Raw genomic sequence first — 23,595 nt, 5'->3', positions numbered from 1 at the left:
CTGCCATGCTTCTATGACAGTTTTGTCATGTCCTTCCTAAATAACCCAACTATTTCCTCTTTCTGTATAGTGGGATAAAGAATTCAAGATCATTTCTGCTTCTGCCTTCAGTGCCCTACTTCCAAATATTCTCCATCAAATTTAATCCTCAGATTCCTGGTTTCCATCCCAAGTGATAATATATTTTGCTATTTTTTTCTTCCCTTTCCCTATACTCTTTCTTTTGATTAAGGTATAACATTTCAGAGCCAAGTCTCTGTGATGGCTATGATATCAAATTTTCCTTCTTACATAAGTGTAGAATAGGCCATGGAAATCCATTAAACAAATTCAATAATTTGTCATGCTTCTCCCCATACTCTGTGCATATAATCATTTGAAGTCATGGTTTTGATTACTACTTCCTTTCTTGAATTTTGCCTACTATGGACTTTTGGGTATATTTTCTGTGATTTTTCTTCATATTTTTTTGTCTGATCTCTGTGGTATCTAGCTTGGCAGATATATGGGTCCCCTCATCCCCATCCCACACACCTTTATTGTAAATCGCTTTTGATTAAGTTTGAAAAACTCCATGAAAATGTATCCTTGCAAATCCTTTAGTTCATGCCACCCATGCCCAGGAGCCTGTCATTCCTCTATTTTAACCCAGGGGTTGTCAAATGACAGTCCAAGGATGAAATCTATCCTGCTGCTTATTTCTCTGCAGTTCACAAGCAAAGAGTGGTTTTTACATTTTTAAATAAGATGAAATTTTATTCTAAAATGTTAAAACCATTCTTAGCTGAATATCCATACAAAAATATGTGGCAGGTTGAATGTGGCTCATGAGTCAGCTTACCCCTGTATTAAAACATCATGCAGAAATCCTAATCCCATTCTCAGACATCTTCTTAATGAATTGCTACTTTTCAACTATGCCTTTTTCTTTTTTATTCCTTGCCTTCATTAGGCAGCAATGATGAAAAACATCACCTGGGTCCCTATGATTCCAAAGACTATATAATCCGTAATGCTCTGTTCCTTATGGCAGTATCAGTGGTCCTTTTCTAATTAATAAGAAGTATTTGTTTTATTTGTTGTCTTGGGAGATTTTCTGTTATGTCTTGGATACCTGCTTTGGAAACACAACAGTCCTTTCTTTTGTTGTTCTCAAGTTGCTTCCACTCATCAGAAAACCACTTAACACCATTCTTCAATTTTCTGTTTTTGGACCCTTATTAGATTACACCTTGCTTGCACATTTTGGATTCTTATTACCTTTCTTTAGGGACAAGCAGCTTCTTCTGGTTTTGTCCCTCTACTATTAGGAAGCCCTTTTTTATTTCTTTCTTAGTGATAAGAGATCTTTCTTTTCTCTCCCTCCTATATTATATTTTCCTGCCATGTAAACTCTTAACATGGATCCAGGATCTCCATTTCCCCATAAAATGAAATTTTATGTCTTGCTTTTACATTTAGACTTTTCTTCTGTCTTTTTTAATGAAAAATGTTAGTCTTGATAAAATTATGATTTCATCAAAAAACAAAGAAAGAAGAAAAGTCTATGGTTATCAGATATCAGATAACAAGGGAATAAACTCAGTCACCTGGAAGAAATGGAGCCAGGAGCCAGGTTCAAGGTTTCAGGGAAATAAGAACAAGATCTTCTCTTCAAGGGTAAGGTCTCCCTAGTCAGAGAATGATTCATAAAATGAACTCAGTGCTCAGCCAGAAAGGTGACAGATAAGAGATTCTTGTCTCTCTTGTAATCAGAGTCAGCAGTGACCCCACAATACATATTACTGGCATTATAGATCTAGGGTTGGAAGGGACTTCAGAGGTCATCTAGTCTAACTCCTTCACTTTATAGATAAAGAAAATGAAGTTTATGTAGGTTTAGTGACTTGATCAAGATGACACAGAAAGTAAGAACCAAAGATGAGATTTGAACCCACATTATCTGAATTCAGAGTCAATGTTTAAGTGTGTACCCCATTTTTCTTATAAGTGGGGTTAAAGTTGATATTCCTGACAGAATTAGGGTGCTGTGGACACTGTTGGTTTTAATGTATGTAAAAGCTTCCTTGTTCAGGAAATATGAAAGATAAATATTGGTCTCACTGCTTTAGGAAGTAGGGCTCCCTCCAGACTCCTCCCTGCACAAGGATTTCATGTGAAGAGTTTGGAAATATTCATTTTGTGGATGCCCGCTCTTATTGAAACCACCAGCTTAGCAAGATTCCCAAAAGAAGATAAGGAGAGCTTGGCTGCCATTTAGAACAAGTTCCATATAAACATCACAAGAGCCTTCTCAACTGCAGGATTCAAGGAAGCACCTGTTCGTTAGCTGAAGTCATGTTTCCCAGGCGACTGAAGTCATGTTTCCCAGGTGACCCAGAATGTATTACAAGCTATCAACACTAGACGAAGACTTTAACCATTTGTAAACCTGGCTGGAAATAAGTCAATGGCTGGAAAGGAGAAAAGTCAAGTTGTCCTTTGGCGTTTCCCAAGTTCCTTGGGTAAAGCTAGGACTGACATCAGTGACTTTGTGGGTTCTCTCTCTGCATCCCGTGTAGCCATATCACTGGCATGTGCCCAATCATGACTCTTGCATGGTCCAGCAGTATTTCTAAAGATGAAGATGGAGGTCCAAATATCCTTTGATTGATGATCTAATCAATATAGTCTTTTTTGAATCTAATAATCAGAAAATTGGATTTCTTGACAAAGCTGGTGACATTTTCAGCATGGTGAAAAAAAAGAAGGAACTCTGGATTTGCCATCCAAATGTCTGGGATTAAATCATAACTCTACTGAGTGACCTTGAGCAAATTATTTAAACTTTCTGGCCTCTTTAAAACTTGTAAAATGAGGAGTTAGACTTAATGCCTTCGAAGGGTATCATGGGCTCTCAAGATAGGATCCATCCTATGACCCCCAGGCACCTCTGATGCAGAGTAGATATTATCACCAACAACCCCACTGGTGGCAATAAAGAGTTAAGAATAATTTAGAGGCCAAGGGGATCCATCACCGGAATAGAATCTTGGAGGATATTTTTCACCCCAAAGGATCCCAGAGGACTCCATCAATAATATAGAGTATATAGTTACGCTGTTCTCACAGGACGTCTTGCACCCGCCTCAGAGCGGGGAAACAACAGCTGTTTAATCGTATGGAGTCACACTATCCAGCAGGTTAACACAGGAAGTGAAAGATAATAGCCAGTGAAATGGGCAAGGGAATTTATTTGTTTTTGTATGTTTGTGTGTGTGTTTGTTCATGGAGATTTTCTAGTATCTCTTGACATAGATCAAAATGGGCTCTATAGTCTGCCCGTTGATGTTATAATTACTAATTGCTTTAGTTCATTTATTCATTAAAACTACATGGGATCCCAGAAGGTAACCAGAAATGAATTCAAACTTCCACCCTCCCCCTTCAGCCTCACATAGAAGTTATAATCTTTCCAATTTTCTGATGGGAAAATTCTCCCATTCCAGCTCTCATCCCCTCAGCCTCTAGATCCCTTAGGCATGGGGCAGGTGCACTGAGACTTAAGCACTGTGCTGATGGCAATGACAGGTAAGATCTATCCTCCTGGCCCACTTTTAATTTTATGTAGGACAAAGGGGGAGCAGGCATGCATTGGTTGAAGTCTGCTTTGAAGATCTCATTACATTATTTTTACCCATAAATCCACATCTCTTCCAAATATTCTTATTTCTGCATAGAGTCTCTTGATGCTTCTAGTGACCCAGATTTACAAGGGCAGCTGGGTGGTGCAGTGGATAGAATGCCAGACCTGGAGTCAGAAAAAAATAAAACTCTGATAAATTCAAATTTGGCTTCAGATACTCATTAGCTGTGTGATACCCTGGGCAGACCACTCAGAGGTTTGCTTCAGTTTCCTCATCTATAAAATGGAGAAGGAAATGGCAAACCACTCCAGTCTTTGCCAAGAAAACCCCAAATGGAATTACAAAGAATTGAATATGATGTTCCAACAAAAACACAACCTCAGTGTCATCTTCAAATTCTCATTCTCCACCTCAAATATCCTCCTAGTTGCCAAATTTTGTCATTTCCAAATTCAAAACAACTATTACCCTACTTCATATCTCCATTATCTCAATGCCTCTATGTAGTATCACAGAAATCTTCTGTTTGATCTCCTTGACTTATTTTTCACTTCTCCCATCTACCTTCCATATGCCACTCTCCTACACAATATACTTCATTGACTCTCCTTTGACTCTAGGGTCCAATATTGTTTCATCTTTCTCCCTTCCTTTTCATTTCTATTTTGTAGGAATTTCATAATATCTATAAGTATTAGTTTAATAATATACATAAGGAATTTATAAGTCAATATGCACGTAATATGGGTATATAGTTAAAACATTAATGCCTGGGTACTCTATTAAAAAAAGTTGGAAGATCATTGTTCTAGGTGCTGAAAGGCTAATAATGACTTCCCCAAAGTTGCATAGAGGGTATGTGCTAGGGATAAGACTACAAGTTTGTTTTTTTTCCCCCAATTTTCAACCTAATCCTTTCTCTACTATAGCATTGATGTCAAAATCAGAAGGAAAGGGGGCAAAACTATAGATAAGGATTCTTATCAGCTTTATATTGTCAAAGAAACTCCAAAATTAGCATTATCTATATACTTTTGCATTTTTACTTATTTTCTTAATAATATAATTTATTATATTATATTTATATTAGGCTATAATATAAATATAATAAATAAATTTTAGTTTAATTCAAGCTATACTCAAGAGTGTTGTGGACCATTTGCAGATTCATGTTTGACACTTCTATACTATAGAATATTGCCTCTCCTCCCTTATTTTATAGAAATCAGCCCATTTGCTTCTGCTCATGAAACCAAATATAAATCAAATGCCATGATGCCAAGCCAGACTTTACCTGTTTCTAGGACAAGATTGTCAAGTTATTTTATTTAACTTTGCCTCCCTTATTTACAGCTTGGCCATTCTGTGAGTCTATTTTAGCCTCATTGGTTGGAGAGTGGATCTGAAACCACTAGGCTCATAGCAGATAATGAATTAGCTACCGACTTCTCAATGACTATCACCGTGGTGGCTGCTACTATGAGTAAAACCTGCACCCTCCAAATGAAGATGAAGAGAATGAGGCCAGAGGAATGGCTTTGCACCCCCTTTCCTGGCTGATCCCTGCTTCACCTCCATCTAGAACCTAGTCATTTTATGAGAGAGCAAAGATTTGTAGCCACACGGCATTCAGTGTGATACTCCATCTTGGGACAGGGAATGTTACAGTGGCGAGCCATTGGCCATGCCAATACAAATAGAAACCTAGCAACATGATGGAGGAAAAAGGCAGTAGACGAAGTCAGAAAGAGGCAGTTATTTAACCTATTGTGCCTTAATTAACTTTGCTATAAAATGGGGACAATAATATTTGCACCACCTGTCTTAGGATGCTTGCAGAGACTTAAAATGTCACAGGAATTGTCCGCAGTGAGTTATTTGATGGCAAGGGTACTAGCTCATGTTGAAGACCAGATATCTGAATTCTCATCCCTCTCTTTTATCATCTTGCTGTGTGATATTACTCTCTCAGGTGTTTCATTTTCTTATTTGTAAAGTAAAGGTCTGAAAAGGGAATAAGTATTTATATATCAAATTTTCACAAAGTGTCTTGAAAGTTAAGTATCTTTGGATGGCTCTAACTTCCATTCCAGCCCTAAAATCCTCAGGTAAAATGTTCATTTTCCTTATTACTTTTCATAACACAAAGGCAAATTTAATTTTCAATTTAGGGAGGGATCTATTGTGGCATTCTAGAAAAAGAAAATCTTCCTTCTTTGCCTACTACTTGCCTGAATATGCTGTATTGCCCCATTAAAATATAAGTTCCTTGAGGTCAAGCAAATTTGTATTTGTATTACAGCATCTACTACAGATGCTTGGTGATTGGACACTCCCTGGCAGTAGTTGCTTAATAAATGCTTTCAGATTGATTATTAAGCATAGTTTTTGGAACTAGAGAACCTGAGTTCAAATCAGATCCACTGCTAGACACCTCAGAGACCTTTTGATGCCACCCACCCATTTTATACAAGGGAAAACTGATGTCCAGAGAAGTTAAATGACTTTCCCAAGGTCATTTATTAGAGGTATGATCTGAAACCAAGTCCTCTGATTCCAGAACCAGTCCTCTTTATGTTGTTTCATTATGCTACTAACAAGTAACTTTTGGCAAAATAGTTGTCTAGGCTTCTTCATTTATTCTTTTTATAAAATGGATGATAGAATGGGGTAGACTTGATGATGATGTTCACAGTCTCTTATAGGTCCAAAGCCTCACCAGGGAGTGATTTTGACCACCAACCTAATTATATTAAGCAATAAGAACCAGAAAGATCAATATTCTCCCAAGGTGTCATGGACCCTACAAAACACCAGGATGTTGTCTCCAGGATGATGCCTAGAGAAATCATTGAGTTCCCTATGATTCTCAGAGAGCTGTTACCCCTGTCCCCCAGCTATGTTCCTTTTATGAATACCAATACATATCTTGTGTGTCTAGAGCTGTGGTCTCTGTGGATTATTTCACTTACACCCTTGACCACCAGGAAAACCTTGTCCTCCTTCTGCCATGTTGTATTTCACTGATCCCTAATAAATGGGCTTGGTGAGATTTGATCAAGCAAGAATCGTTGTGCCAATTGAAACAAAAGGAATAAAAATAAAATCCATTATCAACTCTCCTCAGTTCTGGGGTTTACAAAGTCCTACCAAATGGGAGCTAACCTCCACCTCTTTTCCTCCTTTCCTACTTACAACCTCCCAAAGGGTTAAGGTGTAAGGGAGACCTAGGAACTGGTCAAGATATCTGATGCTTCTGCTTTTCTTTCTGCAGCTGTGTTAATCACATTGACTTCCAATCTTACCTCCTCACTGCTTTCCAGTATGAATTACTCGTTAGATACATGGAAGTCTATTTAATCCTTGCTGCCTATTTATGGATATGGGAGAAGTAGAGAGTGGAGGGCAAAGGCAGGCCAGGCAAGGGAAAAAGATTTCTCCAGCTCCCATTACTGCCTTACTTCAAATATTCATGCTGGCCACAAATGTTTCATATTATTTCTAGTGGAGGGCTGATCTCTTTTTGTTTGGTTTAGGTTAATGGGCATGGGCAGAGCCAAGACTTGGGGCCCACAACTGGCTAGATGGGGCGTGGATATAAATATGGCACTATTGATTAGATTCAGAAATATTCTATAATTTTGGAACTGTGGGGACGAGGCTTTGGACAGCTGATTTCAGGAGACAGCTGAAAGAGCAATGTTAGGATTCCTTCTAGATAATTTAGCTCATTTCATCTGGATGTAAAAAGAGACTTGATTCATGAAGATGCTCTGTCTAGGAGTAAAGATGGTACATTTAGCAAGGAACTGCTCACACTGTTGCCAAGATGGAAGATGAGCTCCAAGGGAATGAGGACAGTGTGGTACAGTGCCCTCGAAGTCAAGAAGACCTGGGATCAAATCTTCTTTCTGTCATTCTTTGTGTGACCTCAAGCAGGTCACCTAACCAGCAAGATGGATCAGTGGATGGAACACTAGACTTAGAGTCAGGAAAACAAGTTAAAATCTGGATGCACACTCATGCTAATATGGGAAAATTACTTGATCTCTTTCAATCTCAGGTCCTCTATTTGCAAAATGATGGGATTGCACTTAATGGCCTCGAAGGTCTCTTCTAGCTCCAACTCTGTTATTCTAGGAAACTCTCTTGGACTCAGTTTCCTTATCTGTAAAATTAGGGGTTGAGCTACCTGGCCTCTGAGGTCCCTTCTATCTCTAAAAATGATCTTATTAGAGAGGAAGCACAACACCTGGGGAGTGTGGCTTTGATCAGCACTGGTGGTTTTGTCCCAATTTCACTGAATGGTATTGTACTCTGATAAATTAATGGAATCCTGGAAATAATGAGTTCAGACTTCTTGGCCATCCATGACCTGGTAAAATGATTAAATATTCCCTGGCCGATCCAAGGCACTTGATTACGTTAGACCCTTCTCAGGTTATGCCCTGTTCCCCAACTCCCTGTAATTGAGAAATGATTAGATATGTAGAGTGTAGATTACGGAAGCCAGTTCATTTTTACTTTTTGCTGAGTTTCATAGTGATCTGGGACTATTATGTGCATGGTAGCGGAAATGAGGGCTGGGGGGAGAACCCATAAGCATGCCGTTTGGGGACATCCTGGCCTTGCCAATATATAACTGGATATAAATGACCTAACAGGAATACAGCCCAGGTTCCCAGGTCATTTTAATTCCCACCAAGGCTGCTGCGAAAACTATTGTTCTTAAACAAAACAGCAACCACCTTTATTATATAAAGCAATTTGAATGAAGCCCTATATCTCTGCAGGAAAACATTCAGCCATTTTTAGTTTCACATGAAAGCCCTTTAGAGATATGGATGCCCCTTTTCCTTTCTACCTGTGTGACCTTGGCTATGTCACTTGTCCTCTCTGGGTCTCAGTTTCCTTATCTCCTAAAATTAAGAGGTCCGATTTGACCATTTCCAAGGTTCCTTTAGATATTCGATGATCCCGAATGAGTTTACTTCAGCTTTTTGTTGTCTGCTGGGGATGAACTGGGCAAGTTCGTATGCAGTTCTCACATTTGGGAGTGAGATCTGAATGGTATTGGGTAAATGACTGAGGTTGTCCCAGATCAATTGACCACAGTCAGGTCTTGACTTATTTGATCAGAGCTTTTGTTAGCTTTTTCTAAAGTTCTCTAAAGATACAAATAAAAAAGCAGAACAACCTCTTCTCTCAGGGATTCATGTTTTAGCAGTCTCACTTTTGGATTTTATTTCCAGTTTCAAATGATGTGAGCCAAGGCAACAATGGAAGAAGCATGGCAGAGAGAAGAGAGGCAACCAACATATAACCGATTGAAACAAGAGGAAACTGAGCTTAAAGGCTTTGTAGGTCCCCATTCAGCAGAATGAAGGAAAATCCCTTAGACTGGATCTTTTGCTTTAGTTCAGGTACTTAGTCAGGCGAGGCATCTTTCAAATTATAGGATCCTAGGTCTAAAATTGAAAAGGAGCTTAGAGGTATTCTAGACCAGTCCTCTCACTTGACAGAAGAGGAAACTGAGGCTGAGGTCTGGCTAAAGGTCACACAGGTAGTAAACATCGGAATCAGGTTAGAATCCAGCTTCTCAGTTTCCTCATCTGTAAAATGAGCTAGAGAGGAAAATGAAAATCACTGCAATATCTTTGCCAAGGAAACCCCAAATGGGGTCACAAGGAGTTAGATATAACCAAAACAACTGAGCAACATCAACTTCTAATTTCATAGGCAAAGCTCTTAGCACTACACTAAGCTGCCTAGGCACCCACCTCAAGGCAATGGAGAAGGATAACTTTATGACCATGAATTACCCAATGTTCGACTTAAGAGATATCTTTTTTGAGTTTATTCCTTGATGCTTGTCTCTATTATTTTTTCCCTTTGTTAAAAATACCATTCTTTTAATTTTTTTTTGAGTAATGAAACTTAGTGGATTTATTTTTTTCAATTTTATTTTTAGATTTAGATTAGATTCTTCCATTGTTGCCTTGGCTCACATCATTTGAAACTGGAAATAGAATCCAAAAGTGAGACTGCTAAAATATGAATTTAGAGCATTTTTCCAGGATTACGAAAATCGTGTTCTTTCCCTCCCCTCACTCTAGCCCCCTCCCATATCTGATGCACAATTCCACTGGGTTTTAATTTTTAAACTCTTTCACCATTTGGAATTCATAGTTCCTTTTAAGATTCAGGTCAAGCATCACTATTTACACAAGGTCCTTCTCAATTCCCTCTTTCAATAGTGCTTCCATCTATAAAATTATTTTGCATCTATTTCCTATTTATTTATTTATTTGTTCATTTATTTATCTATCTATCTATCTATCTATCTATCTATCTATCTATCTATCTATCTATCTATCTATTTATTTATTTGTATACAGAATATTTCTTCCCTGTAGAATTTAAGCTCCTTGAGGGAAGGACTCATTTTGGTCTTTATCTTTTATCCCAGAGCCTAGCACCAGTAGATCTTTAATAAATGTTCACTGGATTCAATTGATTAGAGTTATGAACCTAGAATCTGGAAGACTTGGATATCACTTCTGACACTTACTTACTTGCCCTTTGAGATCTTCTTTGTGCCTTGGTTTCCTCCACTGCAAAATACGGCTAAGAATATCTTTTGTGAAGCTCCAGTTAAATAATGAACAAAATATATTTTAAACCGTAAAGTGCTCTATGAAGGTCAATTATTATAATCTGCCTTAGCATAGTTCCTGACATGTAATAAGTTCTATATAAATGTGAGTTTTAATCATCTTCATCATGCAAGGCAAGGTTCAGCTACCTCTCTTGGGTGATAGCTTAAGAGACTACCATTGGCAATAGATCAGGGCAACATAAAAATATTCTCATTTCTGGGTGTTTCGTAACAACAGTAATATATTTATTTGCATGATATTTTCAATCATATGACCTGTGATTTCATCAGAGCCACAGCTTTCCTCAGCAACACAGATTGCAACTCTTCTATTGACTTAAAGGAGATTTTGTGTCTCTCTGTGGCCAGCTTTGTGATGAGCATCTAAAGTTCTCTAAAGATGCTAATAAAAAAGCAAAACAACCTCTTCTCTCAGGGATTCATGTTTTAGCAGTCTCACTTTTGGATTTTATTTCCAGTTTCAAATGATGTGAACCAAGACAACAATGGAAGAAGCATGACAGAGAGAAGAACTTATTATCAAGGCCAATCTTCAGTTAAGAGACATCCAAGCTGTCACTGGGCTCATACTTACAGTTTCTCCAACTTTTTAGGACCCTCCACAGCTTATATTCCATTGACATGGACTGTAATCACCAAGAATTTGCTATTTATTTTTTTATTTTTAATAACATGATTTCTATCTTAGAATAAAGGCTAAGTATTGGTTCTAAGGCAGAAGAGTGGTAAGGGCTAGGCAAGTGGGATTAAGCAATTTTCCCAGTGTCACACAGCTAGGAAGTGTCTGAGGTCAGATTTGAATCCAGGTCCTTCTAATTCCAACCCTGGCACTCTATCCACTGTGCTACCAACTTGTCCCTCATTAAGCATTTGATATCAGGCCCTGGAGAAGCAAAGCCAAAAGTAAATTAATTCCCTCCCTCAAGGAGGTTGAATCACGTTAATGGAGGCAATGTGTACTTGTATAGATATGTACAGAACAGCCACAAGACAAATGTAAGCTAATTAAAATTGAGGGCTTTGGAAGCTGGTGGGGAATCAGAAAAGGCTTCAGAACCACAGATTGGGTAGGTCAGCTCTAGATCACAAGGAGGCATTAGAGTAGGACTTTAATGGTGGGATGCAGTTTTATACACTCACATTTAAGTTGCTTTAGTAATGAGTCATGGAACAGGGTTTGACTAGGAGAGTTCCAGGGTTTCTGCCTGTCAGGGTGGGTATGAACTGTGCCCAGCATGAATCAAAGGCAACAGCCAAGATTTCTCCAGAAGGACCATTTGAGCCAACAGCCAAGCTTGTTCTTTTAATGGAGTAGCCCAAGGCTTTTGAGTCAGTCCAATCTTTGTGTGTGGGGTGAATGGAGGAAGGTATCCATCCAAGGTTTAATTGAAAACTCGTCTGCCTGGGGGAGCCAAGCTCTTTGAGGGCACCAAGTTCACTTTCTTTGACCCAGGCATCTTCTGAGTCTGATGTTGGAGGCAGTGCCATGTCCTGGGGGTAAATGAGGCTCAGCTGGATGCCAAAATTTCCAAGTCCTTGGGTTGTCATCATCAGATTAGTTTCCCAGGGTTGAATTGAGAACTTGACATAACTTTCTCTCAGTTGAAGAGGAAAAGAATCAGGAAGGCTATTTTCTAGACTAAAGGTGTGTCTATTAAGTTAATGACTTTCCAGACAGATCAAACCACCATTCCCACTCCCCTTTCCCATTGAATCTACCAATTGTTTAACTGATTGTTTGGATGTTGCATAGATACAGTCCTGGAGAGAACATTTTCATATTTCTCCCTTATTATTTTGTTTTAATTTCTCTTGCTTCATGTTATTGTTTCTGGCTCTTTGGGGACCTTTTCTTAAACAAGATTGTTGGCTGGGAGGAGGTTCTCCTATGACTCCTGGGGGACGGTGGTCCTTGTCAACATACCATTAGAAATTCACATGGATAGCCTCTAGGTAGAACTGCTGCATGTACTCTGAAAATCGATGATGAAAAGACTCCCTCTCTTTTGAGGGGTTCATCTTTAAGTGGATCCAGATGGCAAAGCAATTTCTTATTTGATGTCCGGATGTATTTAATCAGGATGGTCCTGGAAAATCATGGTTTCCTTTTCTGGAGTACTTGGCTAACTTTGCTTTCAAACAATAGAGTATGGATACAGTTGGGTTTCATTTTTTCTTTTCTTTATTTTTTTAAGTGGAATCTTAAGAAATTAAGTCATTTGATTCCTCTACTTTCCACATTGCCTCCAAATTCCCAGTGAACCTTTGGGGTGGGGGAATTAGGAGGAGCAGTGTAACATCCTTGTAAACTGTCCTTATTAACTCAACATTTTATTTAAATTGTGCTTAGCACCTGCCTCCAATTACCCAGCTCCCAGGCCCAGCTTTGGCAGACACCCGGACTCTGATTAAATCCAGGCTCTGCACTGGTGCGCCATGAAGCCAAGCGAAGGCCCCACCGCCCCTTTGAAGGAGAGATCATTTGTCTTCATCAGCCTGGGCTATCCTTGAGTGGTTTGACAAGAGCATCTCATCGAAAGCTAATCAGGACTGTTATTGTTGAGAGGTAGCCGTCATTTATCGTGGTCTTTCAGGAGAGGCAGGGGAGTGATCTGTATTCATTAATGTTCTCACAAATTACTGTTCCTTGATTAACATATGACTGGCATTGGGTGGCCTGGTCCCATTAGCTGCTTTCTTACAGGCCACTGACTCCCTGATGGTTACCAAGTGATAATACAATGTCAGCACCATAGCTTTAGTTTGTCTGCATCTCCTCCTGAGTGTCCAGATCATCTTGTCTTCAGGATTCTTCTTTAGCCTCAATATCTACTCTGTTTATACATATATGATCCCATGGACTATCTCTATTGAATCACCTGGTTAATTTCTTTGACTAATTTTTTTTAAATTTTAATTGAATTGACTTTTTTCTTTCTCCATTTTGGGACTAAATTAAATTATTTAGCTCTTTATATATTTCAAAGCATCTTTATAGTAATAGTTCATTTAGCCAGAGATCAATTAATAGGAACAGTGCAATGGAAAAATGTGGAATTTGAAGGAAAAAAACAAACAAACCTGGATTCAAACCCTAATTCTAATATTTACTGCACACCTATGTTACTTTTGTCAATTCATTTATCCATCTCTGTTTCACTTTCTTCTATTGTAAAATAAAGGGATTGAAATATATTTCCTGTATCATGGACCCCTTTAATAGTCTGGTGTATCCTATGGAGCCATTCTCAGAATAATCTTTAAAAAAAACAGAAAAATAAAACACTCTAAATTTACATAGGCACAAGTATATAAAATGAAGTATATTTAAAAGTTATGAAATTTTATAAAAGTTATTTATAGATCCTAGGTTAAGAACTAAATGATCTTCCAAATTTATTCTAAAATCCTGAGACCTTTGAGTGTGATGCCAAAGAACTTGTGAAAGTGTGAAGGTTTAAGTAATTTTATAATGTCAGTCAAGTCCAGCATGCTCATGGTGAACAGTGAGTAAATTCATAGCTCAAACATTCTACAGAGAGTGCTGTCTATTGTATCTGAGAAACAGAATTTATACTGAGGCAGTAAGGTCGAATAGTAACTAGAACATGGGATTTGGAATCAAGAAGAGCTGAGTTTGAATACTACCTCAGAAACATATTAGTTGGGTAAACTTGAGTAAGTTATTTAATTTTTTTGAATCTCAGTTTCCTTGTGTGGGAAAAGGGGAAAAAGAATAGCACCTACTTCAAAGTATTATTGTGAAGATCACATAAGATAATCTATGTAACAGGTTTGGCAAAACATAAAGCACTATACAAATACGGTTGTATTACTGATTCCAACATCTTTCTGCCTCAACAGTTAGCAAGGGAACCTACATTCTATTAGGTACTCTATTAGGTACTCTAGACTATTTTATAGTCCATCTAAGTACAGAAAGACTCTCGTTGATCTATCTGTTAGTTAAAATCTTATAGTTTCACAGGAGACTTTGCTGGATTCCAAGAAAGAACCCACTTCAGAATCAATGAGTCTTAGATAGGATTCATTGTTCTTGACCAAGAAAAAAGAAAGAAGGTAAGAAAGAAAGAAAAAAGGAAAGGAAAGGAAGGTAGGAAGGAAGGAAGGAAGGAAGGAAGGAAGGAAGGAAGGAAGGAAGGAAGGAAGGAAGGAAGAAAGGAAGGAAGGAAGGATGGAAGAAAGGAAGGAAGGAAGGAAGGAAGGAAGGAAGGAAGGAAGGAAGGAAGGAAGGAAGGAAGGAAGGAAGGAAGGAAGGAAGGAAGGAAAGAAGGAAGGATGGAAGGGGGGAAGGAAGGAAGGAAGGAAGGAAGGAAAGAAGGAAGGATGGAAGGGGGGAAGGAAGGAAGGAAGGAAGGAAGGAAGGAAGGATGGAAGGAAGGAAGGAAGGAAGGAAAGAAGGAAGGAAGGAAGGAAGGAAGGAAGGAACGAAAGGAGGGAGGGAGGGAGGAAAAAGGAGAGAAAGAAGGAAGGAAAATATAGGAAGACAGAAACAACTGTGGCTTCAATAAGTTTGGTAAAAGCTCACCTTAGTGACTATGACTGCCTTGGCTCAAATATACTTTGCTCAATCTGAGTAATACTTACTGATCCTGACCCACTGAGTAAGAGTGTACTTAGTCTTATTCTATTTTGTGACTTACCTTAACTCTGACCTCTGGGACACAGCTTCCTGCATACCCTTGTTCAACTCTTGTGACCTATGTAGATCTGAGCCTCCCAGTTGACCTATCTAGTGCAAAACACATTAGTCCTTCAACCAAGAATCTAATAATTCATACTTTAGATATCATTCTAATAAACTGGCTTTGGTACCATGAGGTTTGGACTTGGCCATTAGAAACCTGACTCTACCTTCCCCAGCATCCTTTGTCTCATGTTACAGTTTTTACTTTGCATGGGCCAGCCTAGCACCCTATTTACTGGCAACATCTGGTGAGTTTTCTGCTATTACTACTTCCTGTCATTTTCTTGAGTTCTCTAAAGCTCAGGATCTTCACAGGAGTTCATAAACTTTTGTCTTTACATGATGGGCACCTATGGCATCCTGGGGAAGCCTGAGGACCTCTTTTTAAAATAATGTTTGTTGCCAATATCATAACTGAAATACATATAATATTCCAGCTAGAGGAGAGCAAAAAATATAGATGCAGTTTCTTTTTTTCCATATAAGTTCATTGTCTTACAGAAATCTAGGTTAAGAAATCTTGGTATAGGGGAAAGGTGATAGTTTCCTTTTCTGACTAAAGATTTCTCTCCTTCTAATTATTTAGGCAAAACTGGATCACCAAGTGTTCCAGGAACTTGACTCCAAACTCTGAATAATTCCCATTAGCCATTCCTCAATCTGGAATCCATATTACTACCATATACTACCATATTGGACGACATTCAAGGTAAAAGCTGGGAATGGACAGGGCAAAGAATACATTACAATACAATACAAAGAATACAAAGAAAACATTTCTTGACAACAGAATGTCAAACACATAGATATTTAGGCATGCTATGTTATATGGATTACCAAACAGAAGTTCTTGTTTTTATATGAAAGTTTGGTGACATGAAGGCAGTATCCAAGCACCTTCCCGGGGAGAAGTCAGAATTCCAGCTGTATTAGATGTATTAGAGCAAAGTCACAGCCTCCTCCAGGACACAGGAAGACAGATGGGATTACAGAAGGAAGATGAATCTCCAATTAATGGTATTCACCTTTAAACTGTTATTTTGTGTTTATCTGTTTGGTTGATTGGCTGTCTTATTTTTGTATCACTGACCTAAGAAGAAGCTAAAAACAATTGTTAGTCTCTTGTGATTTGTTGGTGTTTGAAGCTCAGAAGGAAGGGTCTTATATGTCTTTTGACTAATTTGGACTTCCATTAAGAAAGTTAAGGGAGGAAAATGCACCTGAGAGACCTTTTAGAAGCATGTGTTTTTATCCTTTTCCATACTATTTCACTTGTTGGTTTCTTCATTTCCTATGGATGTAATATCTTTATGTTAGATAATTCTCAGATATACAGATCTACTCCAAACTTCTTTCCTGATCTCTCACTGTCTATAAGACATTCCAAACAGCAGTGGCCAGAGTGAAAGGCCTAGAATTCAGAAGAACTTAGTTCAAATCCAACCTTGAACACTTACTAGCTGTGTCAACCTGGGCAAGTCACTTTCCTTATGTTTGCCTCAGTTTCCACAGCTGAAAAGTGGAGACAATAATAGCATCTACCCCCTCAGGGTCGTGGAGGATCAAACAAGATAATGATTATAAAGCACTTAACCCAGTACATCCAGTAAGCATGACATAAATATTAGCTATATGATTATTGGATTCATCTTAAACTCAACTTCTCCCAAACAGAATTCATCTTTCTCCTCAGCTGTTCCCTCTTCCTTAATCTCACTTCTACTGGCAAGAGTATGACCATCCTTTCAGTCACTGCTTAACTATGACTTGGCATCAATGATTCCTCACTCTCTCTCTTAGCCTTTTCTATTCCATCAATTCTCAAGTCCTGTCGTCTCTATTTTTGTAACAGCTGTAGGATATATTCCTTTCCCCTTTTCACCACTCCGAATCAGACCATCATCCTCTCATACCTGGTCTGTTTTCTAGCCTTCTCTTGGACTCTCTGCCTCAAGACTTTCCATTGTCATGGGGATCTTCCTAAAGCACAAATCTAAGCATCCCCCCACTCCTCAATGAACCCCCCACTTCACTGATCACCTCCATTTGTAAGAGCATTGAGGTAGCATTAGTGGCAGTGGCATGAGGGCTTGCTTAGCCATTTCAGAGCTGCTTATTCACCTATGGTGTCTTCCTGTGGCTCCAAGAAGCTGTAGCAGGGAATGGCTTTCCCCATCAAACTATCTTGGCAACTCACTGATGGGGAGAATGTCTGCTCTAGATAAGTGAAGATTTCCTCCAGTAGAATAACCAGATGAGAACAATTCGTTCCAAGGGTCATAAAGGTGGCTGAAGCAACACTGTGGAGCACTTAGAGCTTGCCCAGATAGCTTGGCTGAGGTCATCCACTACATGCCAGGCCATTGCCAACTTTTTTGAAAACTTTTGACTGGACTTCAATAACTCTGAGAGAGAGAGAGAGAGAGAGAGAGAGAGAGAGAGAGAGAGAGAGAGAGAGAGAGAGAGAGAGAGAGAGAGAGAGAGAGAGAGAGAGAGACAGAGAGAGACAGAGAAAGAGAGAGAGGGAGAGAGAGAAAAAGAGAGAGAGAGAGAGAGAGAGAGAGAGAGAGAGAGAGAGAGAGAGAGAGAGAGAGAGAGAGAGAGAGAGAGAGAGAGAGAGAGAGACCAAGAACTTTATGCAACTCTGCTTTGCTTAAATCCAATTTATGTACAAGTTAAGACACAATCCCATGGATATCATGGGTCCTCTTTGAAAATGAAGGACAGAAGGGGCATCTAGGTGGTTCAATGGATTGAGATCCAGGCTTAGAGATGCAAGGTCCTGGGTTCAAAGTTTTCCTCAGATACAACCTAGCTGTGTGACCCTGGGAAAGTCACTGAGCCTCTATTGCCTAGCCCTTACTACTCTTTTGCCTTGAAACTAGTACATATATTAATTCCTGTACAGAAAATAAGGGTTTAAATGATAATAAAATGCAAGACAAACAACACCTCCAGGATGAAACAGAACTCTTTTCTTCCTCATCTCTACCTCCTGACTTCCCTGGCTTCCTTCAAATCTCAAAGTCCAACCTTTTGCAAGAATCCTTTCCCAGTACTTGACCCTTCCTTCTAATGGTTATCTCTAATTTATCACAAATATATCTTGTTTGTGTGTAGTTATTTACTTGTTTTCTTTCCAATTAGACTGTCAGATCCTTGGGGGCAAGGATTATTGTTTGTTCTTGTTTTTGTTTTGCTTTTATTCTTTTCTTTGTAGCTCCAGCTCTTAGGTAGAGCTTGGCACATAAGAGTCACATGAATGCTTCTTGACTTGACTTGTTGACTTCTCAAATTTTTGTAGACCATTTTGAAAGTTTTTTTTTTTTGAAAGAAAAATTTTTTTGAAAGAAAATTAGGGTTTGGACCCCTATGATTTGAGTTCCAATCCTGCACTTTTTACATTGTCAGAATTGAAATTTGATATCAGACCCCAAGAATTAGTCTCGCATAGATCTAGAGAAAAAGATCCAGAGAAGTGAATTAAAGTAGGTAGGTACAATCTCTCTGACCCATTATAGAAGCCACAGAGGGACATGGGAAGTCTAAATGTTACACGAAAGAGAAAGCAATATATAGAATCACACACTGAATAGGTTATGAAAGTTCAATTCAATAGGCAAATGGAGGAGCACAGAGAACTGAGCTTGCTGTTAATTACAAATTCTTCAAATGGCAGTAATTCAATGTAGCTCTAGCACTCCAGGTGAGTTCAAGACTTTTTAACACTTTATGAGTTTTCTTCTCTTGATTTTTGTATTTATGCACTTCTTAACATTTGAGCAACTTTTGTTAGAAATTCTTATGTCATACTTTGAGAGATAGTCTGTCTTTTCTTAGCTTGTATGTTTCTTTTAATACCTGATTTCTCCCTGAAATTCTTCACTATATACCGAAGCCAGTTCTCTACCAGTAGACACAGTGTTTGAGAGATCACCTGTGTATCTTAATGGAGAGATAATCAGTGAGTTAGGAAAATATCAGTTAATGTCTTAACTCTGATGACTCTAACAAAGTCCTTTAATCTCTAAGTGGTGCTGGGCTTGGAGTCAGGAAGACTTGAGTTTAAATTCACACTTAATAGCTCTGTGATCATGGGCAAGTCATTTCACTCTACCTCAGTTTCCTACTCTCTAAAGTGAGCTGGAGAAGGAAAAATTATCTACTCCAGAAAACCCCAAATGGGTTCACAAAGAGTCAGATACAACTGAAACTGAATAACAACAACAAAAGCCCCAGAAAACCCTCTTATACTATAAATGTAAAAGCAGGTACCCCTCTGCATGGATAGAAGATGTTTCCTCATCAAAAGGACTCTATGCCAATGAAATCACAGGTCTGGCACTCCCCAAAGTACACTTTTCACAACACAAAAGAAGTAGTTTTTATTACAAAAATGAAAACTAAACAGAAAACCAGGAGGCCTAAAATAAACCACTCTATTCCCAAGATCTTTCTAAAATTCCCAACTATTTGAAATCTGAATGGCTGTTGTCCCTTTTATCCACTATAAGTGATTCATTGGTGAGATTTGAGATATAATGCCAACAGCTAGAGTCACATCATCAGATCATGGAGAGGGAGGACCTTAGAGACCATTTAGTTTGAATCTGATTTTATAGATGAAGAAACTCAAATCCTTATTGAGTCAGTGACTTACACAAAATCACATGGCCACTAAATGGCAGAGCTGTGACTCTATTTCCCTATGGAGACTTCCTCTGAAGGGGGAGACCCAAAGTTCTAGTCTTTCCTGCTCTGCTACATGGTTGTCTTTTGACCCATCATGACCCAAAATGGCAACATCAAATTCTTATCTGTACTTGGTCATGGTCTTCTTCCCACCTCTTCCATACACCATCCACAAGGGAAAATGGCAAGAGTTCTCATTGTCTGTCAAGAGATAAGGTTCTTCTTGTCATGAAACATACCCCTTGCATTTACTATCATCACAGAATTGAGATCTCAATGGGCCCTTCAAGATTATCTAGACCAACTTCCTCCTATCACTAGTGACATTGATAATTCACTTACAACTTCTTTTTAAATTTTGTTTCAATTTGTTTTGATTTTAACGGCTTAGAAATGGAGGTTAAGAAAGGCAGAAATGAATTGTCCAAGGATCAGTAGATGGAATCAGAAGTGGAAATTGAGCCTGGACCTGTGATTCTGTGAGTCCCATCATCAGTTCCAGGGAAGATGCAGTGACCACAAACTATCTTGTCCTTTCTCCTGGCATTTGATTTTATTTTCATAATGTTTCCTTTTCATCATCATGTCTCCAGCACCTAGTACAGTCTTTTGCACATAATAAATGTATGATAAATGCTTGTTGAATGAACATATGATTATTCTTCTCTGAAGCTGGGGATATATATTTTATGGATTCACAAGCCACACTTTCTTTCAGGCTGTCAAAATTTTTCTCAAATCAGCTAAGTGAGAAAAAAAATTGATTAAAATTCTATTTCCAGTGACTTTAGGAATTCTTTTATAACTTTTGTGGGGAAGGGGTATATAATTTTATTTTGTTTTTAATGAGGAAGACAATCTTTTCAGCCATATTTATGGTGGCATCAAACTTTTGAAATAATCTTATCAATAATGAAATCATTTGAGTCTAGAATAACTGTGTGATTGCTAGAAACCCATTTTTAACCATGTCTATTTAGAGTACCTTCTGCATCCACTCCACTCAAATTTATGTGTGGTCTATACTGAAGAAATAAAGAACAGAATGAGATATTTCTCTAGTCTTAGGGAATGGTAATTGAATGAAAGGTAAGTAAATGGGACCTAGTCAACTAAGCTTGTCAGCAATGGAGAACATGAGTTCTGGGTTCTATTCATCTTTCCTAATATCATCCATTTAGATGTAGCAGAGCTGGAATTTGAACCCTGGCCATCTAATTCCAAATTCAGCATTCTTTCTCCTCAGTACTGCCACTCCCTATCAGTTCCAACTTAAGCAAGTCTTGAGATTCAGTGTTAAGTTCCCATCTCTTACCAAATTCTCCTGAGATCACTGAGAACATATGCGTGCCTTAGCATGTAAGCCATGCTGTATCGTTGATCTTTTGACATCCCATTAATAGACAAGCCATCTGTGTGTGTGTGTGTGACAATGACCCTAGCTTACAGAGGAATTCTGAGTCTTCTCCCACTCTTGCTTGACCCTGGAGCCTTTAATTAGTGCAACCTCCTGTTATTTCCTTCTTTACAGCCCGCTTTGATTTCTGCCCCACAAACAGGAGTGGAAGTCTTGCTGATAAGGTATAGAATGCAGAAAAACAGATGAGTTGGGTTGTTGTATACACTTCAAACATTATTAGAATAACATTCCTAATCCCTTAATGAGTGCCTAGTGTCAAGATGGTAAAAGGGAGTGATAAAGCTGGATTCTCTGGCAAACAGAAGCCCCGAGAATGTCTTATACTAACAAACTTACTCATGTCATGAAATCCACTTGATCTTTGTCAAGATGCTTATGGAAACTCATACTAATTGTGGAAGGGGGGAAGTGGTTAGGAAACTCATTTTGAAGGCTCATGGCCCCAAATGATAATATTTCATAGCTGTGACATTAACATAAACATACTATGATAGGGAGACCATATGAGATCTCTTTTCCTCCCCTAAAAATAAGACTTGTTATACATTAATGTCTTTTATATGCAGCCCCAGCAGAATATGGAATGAATGAATGAATGAATGAAGCATTTGTTAAGCACTTACTATATTGAAAGTATTAAGTGCTAGCTTATCGAAAAGTGTATATATGTACATATACCTTTATATATGCATTTGTGTGTGTGTGTGTGTAAAAGTGAAATAGTCACAATCCTCAAAAGGTTTAAATTCTAATGAGGGGAGACAATATATAGGATAGATTTTAGCTAGTAGTCAACGGTAAAGGTCCTATGGTCCAGTAGTGACAGATGTCACTTCTTCAATGTCATTTCCACAGATAAGTTCATGTTGGGTTCATATATTGAACAATTTAACAGTTCCAAGGATTGTGGTGATGAACCCTTTCTTTTCTGAATCTTGAATAACTATTATATCTGCAGGAACATTTGACAATCTGTTTCTCTCCAGGCGGGGCTTCTCAGGATCTGCTCTTTTATGGAGTTCCAGTATAATGGGGGAGACTACATGCAAACAACTATGGGAAAATAGGCTAAAACATGATAAATTGGATATAATCAGCAAATTAAAGGTATTAGAATTAAGGGGTTCTGGAAAGACTTCCTACAGAAGGGGGGATTTTAGCCAAGACTTGAAGAAAGCCAGGGATACCAAAAAGTAGAAATGAGAAAGTAGAGAATTCCAAGAATGGGTGGCAACCAGTAAAAAATGGCTGTTGACAATTACTCCAAGGAGGTACAAGTGGAGTGGTCACTCTGAATTCATTTTAAAACAAAAGAAAACAAAACATTTATATCCTTACTAGGTGCTGGACACTTTGCTAAGTTCATTCCATTTATTACCTCATTTGGTCTTCACATCAACCTCAAGATGTAGGTATTGTTATTCCCATTTTATAGATGAGAAACCTGAGGCAAACAGAGATTAAGCTATTGTTATCAGCTGTCATTCAATAATTCATAGAACAGAAGCAGTTGTAAATGTCCTGTGGTAGAGTGACATGACTGTAAATTGTTGAAGAAGAGTCAAAAAATCATTGATTAGAACTTTTAAACTGACTCAAGCTCTAATGCAGAAGAAGGATTTTCCTGTAAAAGAGCCTCCTCTTTTCCTTTTAAATAGCCATAAAAGTTCATGAGAACCCAGATGGTAATAGAAAATCTTGAGGCAGACCCAAGATTCACTAAGCACACCATGACCCAGTCCATTGAAACTTTAAGCAATGTGAATTTTTTGGCATTCACCATAGGTTAGGCAGGTGGGAAGACAAGGGGAAGAGATGTAACAACAATGAGCAAGAATCACAATTCATGCTCACAAACAACATTCGGCACCAATTAAATCTTTCCTCTGGGTGAACAGACCTCGCAGGCTCTTTGAGCCAGAGATAACCCAAGCTGACAAGCTGGACAGAAAATACAGGGCTAATATTTTCCTTGAAAGTCTACTGAGAAAATATTCCCCCAAATGAGAGTGTGCTCTTCATCAATATCAGAATTGTATATTGTCTCCCCCCCTCTAATTTTCTTTCAGATAACATATTGGCTATCAGAGCAGGGGAAATGTTTAGCTATAGACTATTAGAATTTACTTCCCCTACTTTGCTATATTTTCATCTCTCACTGAGTATTGGGGATCAGAGAACATCTACTACAAATGATATGTGGGGTATGGACAAATCTTGGAATTTCTAATGTCTTTGAAAGCTTAACTCAAATGCCACCTCCAATATGGAACTTTCCCTGACAACTTTCCAACCCTCCTAAATGCTTAGCTCTATCCAGGGTAAAACCTTCTAGAGTCAGCTAAATCAGATGCAACTTCCCTAAGGATGAAGATTTCTTTTTATTGAGACAAGAGCTGGTTTTGTTTTGAAGGGAAAGATTGCTTGTGGGGTGGGACAATTTCTTGGTTATCCCTTTTCCCATGAGGCA

This window comes from Monodelphis domestica, chromosome 1 (genome assembly GCF_027887165.1).
Source record: "Monodelphis domestica isolate mMonDom1 chromosome 1, mMonDom1.pri, whole genome shotgun sequence".
In the NCBI taxonomy this organism is placed as follows: Eukaryota; Metazoa; Chordata; class Mammalia; order Didelphimorphia; family Didelphidae; genus Monodelphis; species Monodelphis domestica.
This window is presented reverse-complemented; position numbering follows the sequence as displayed.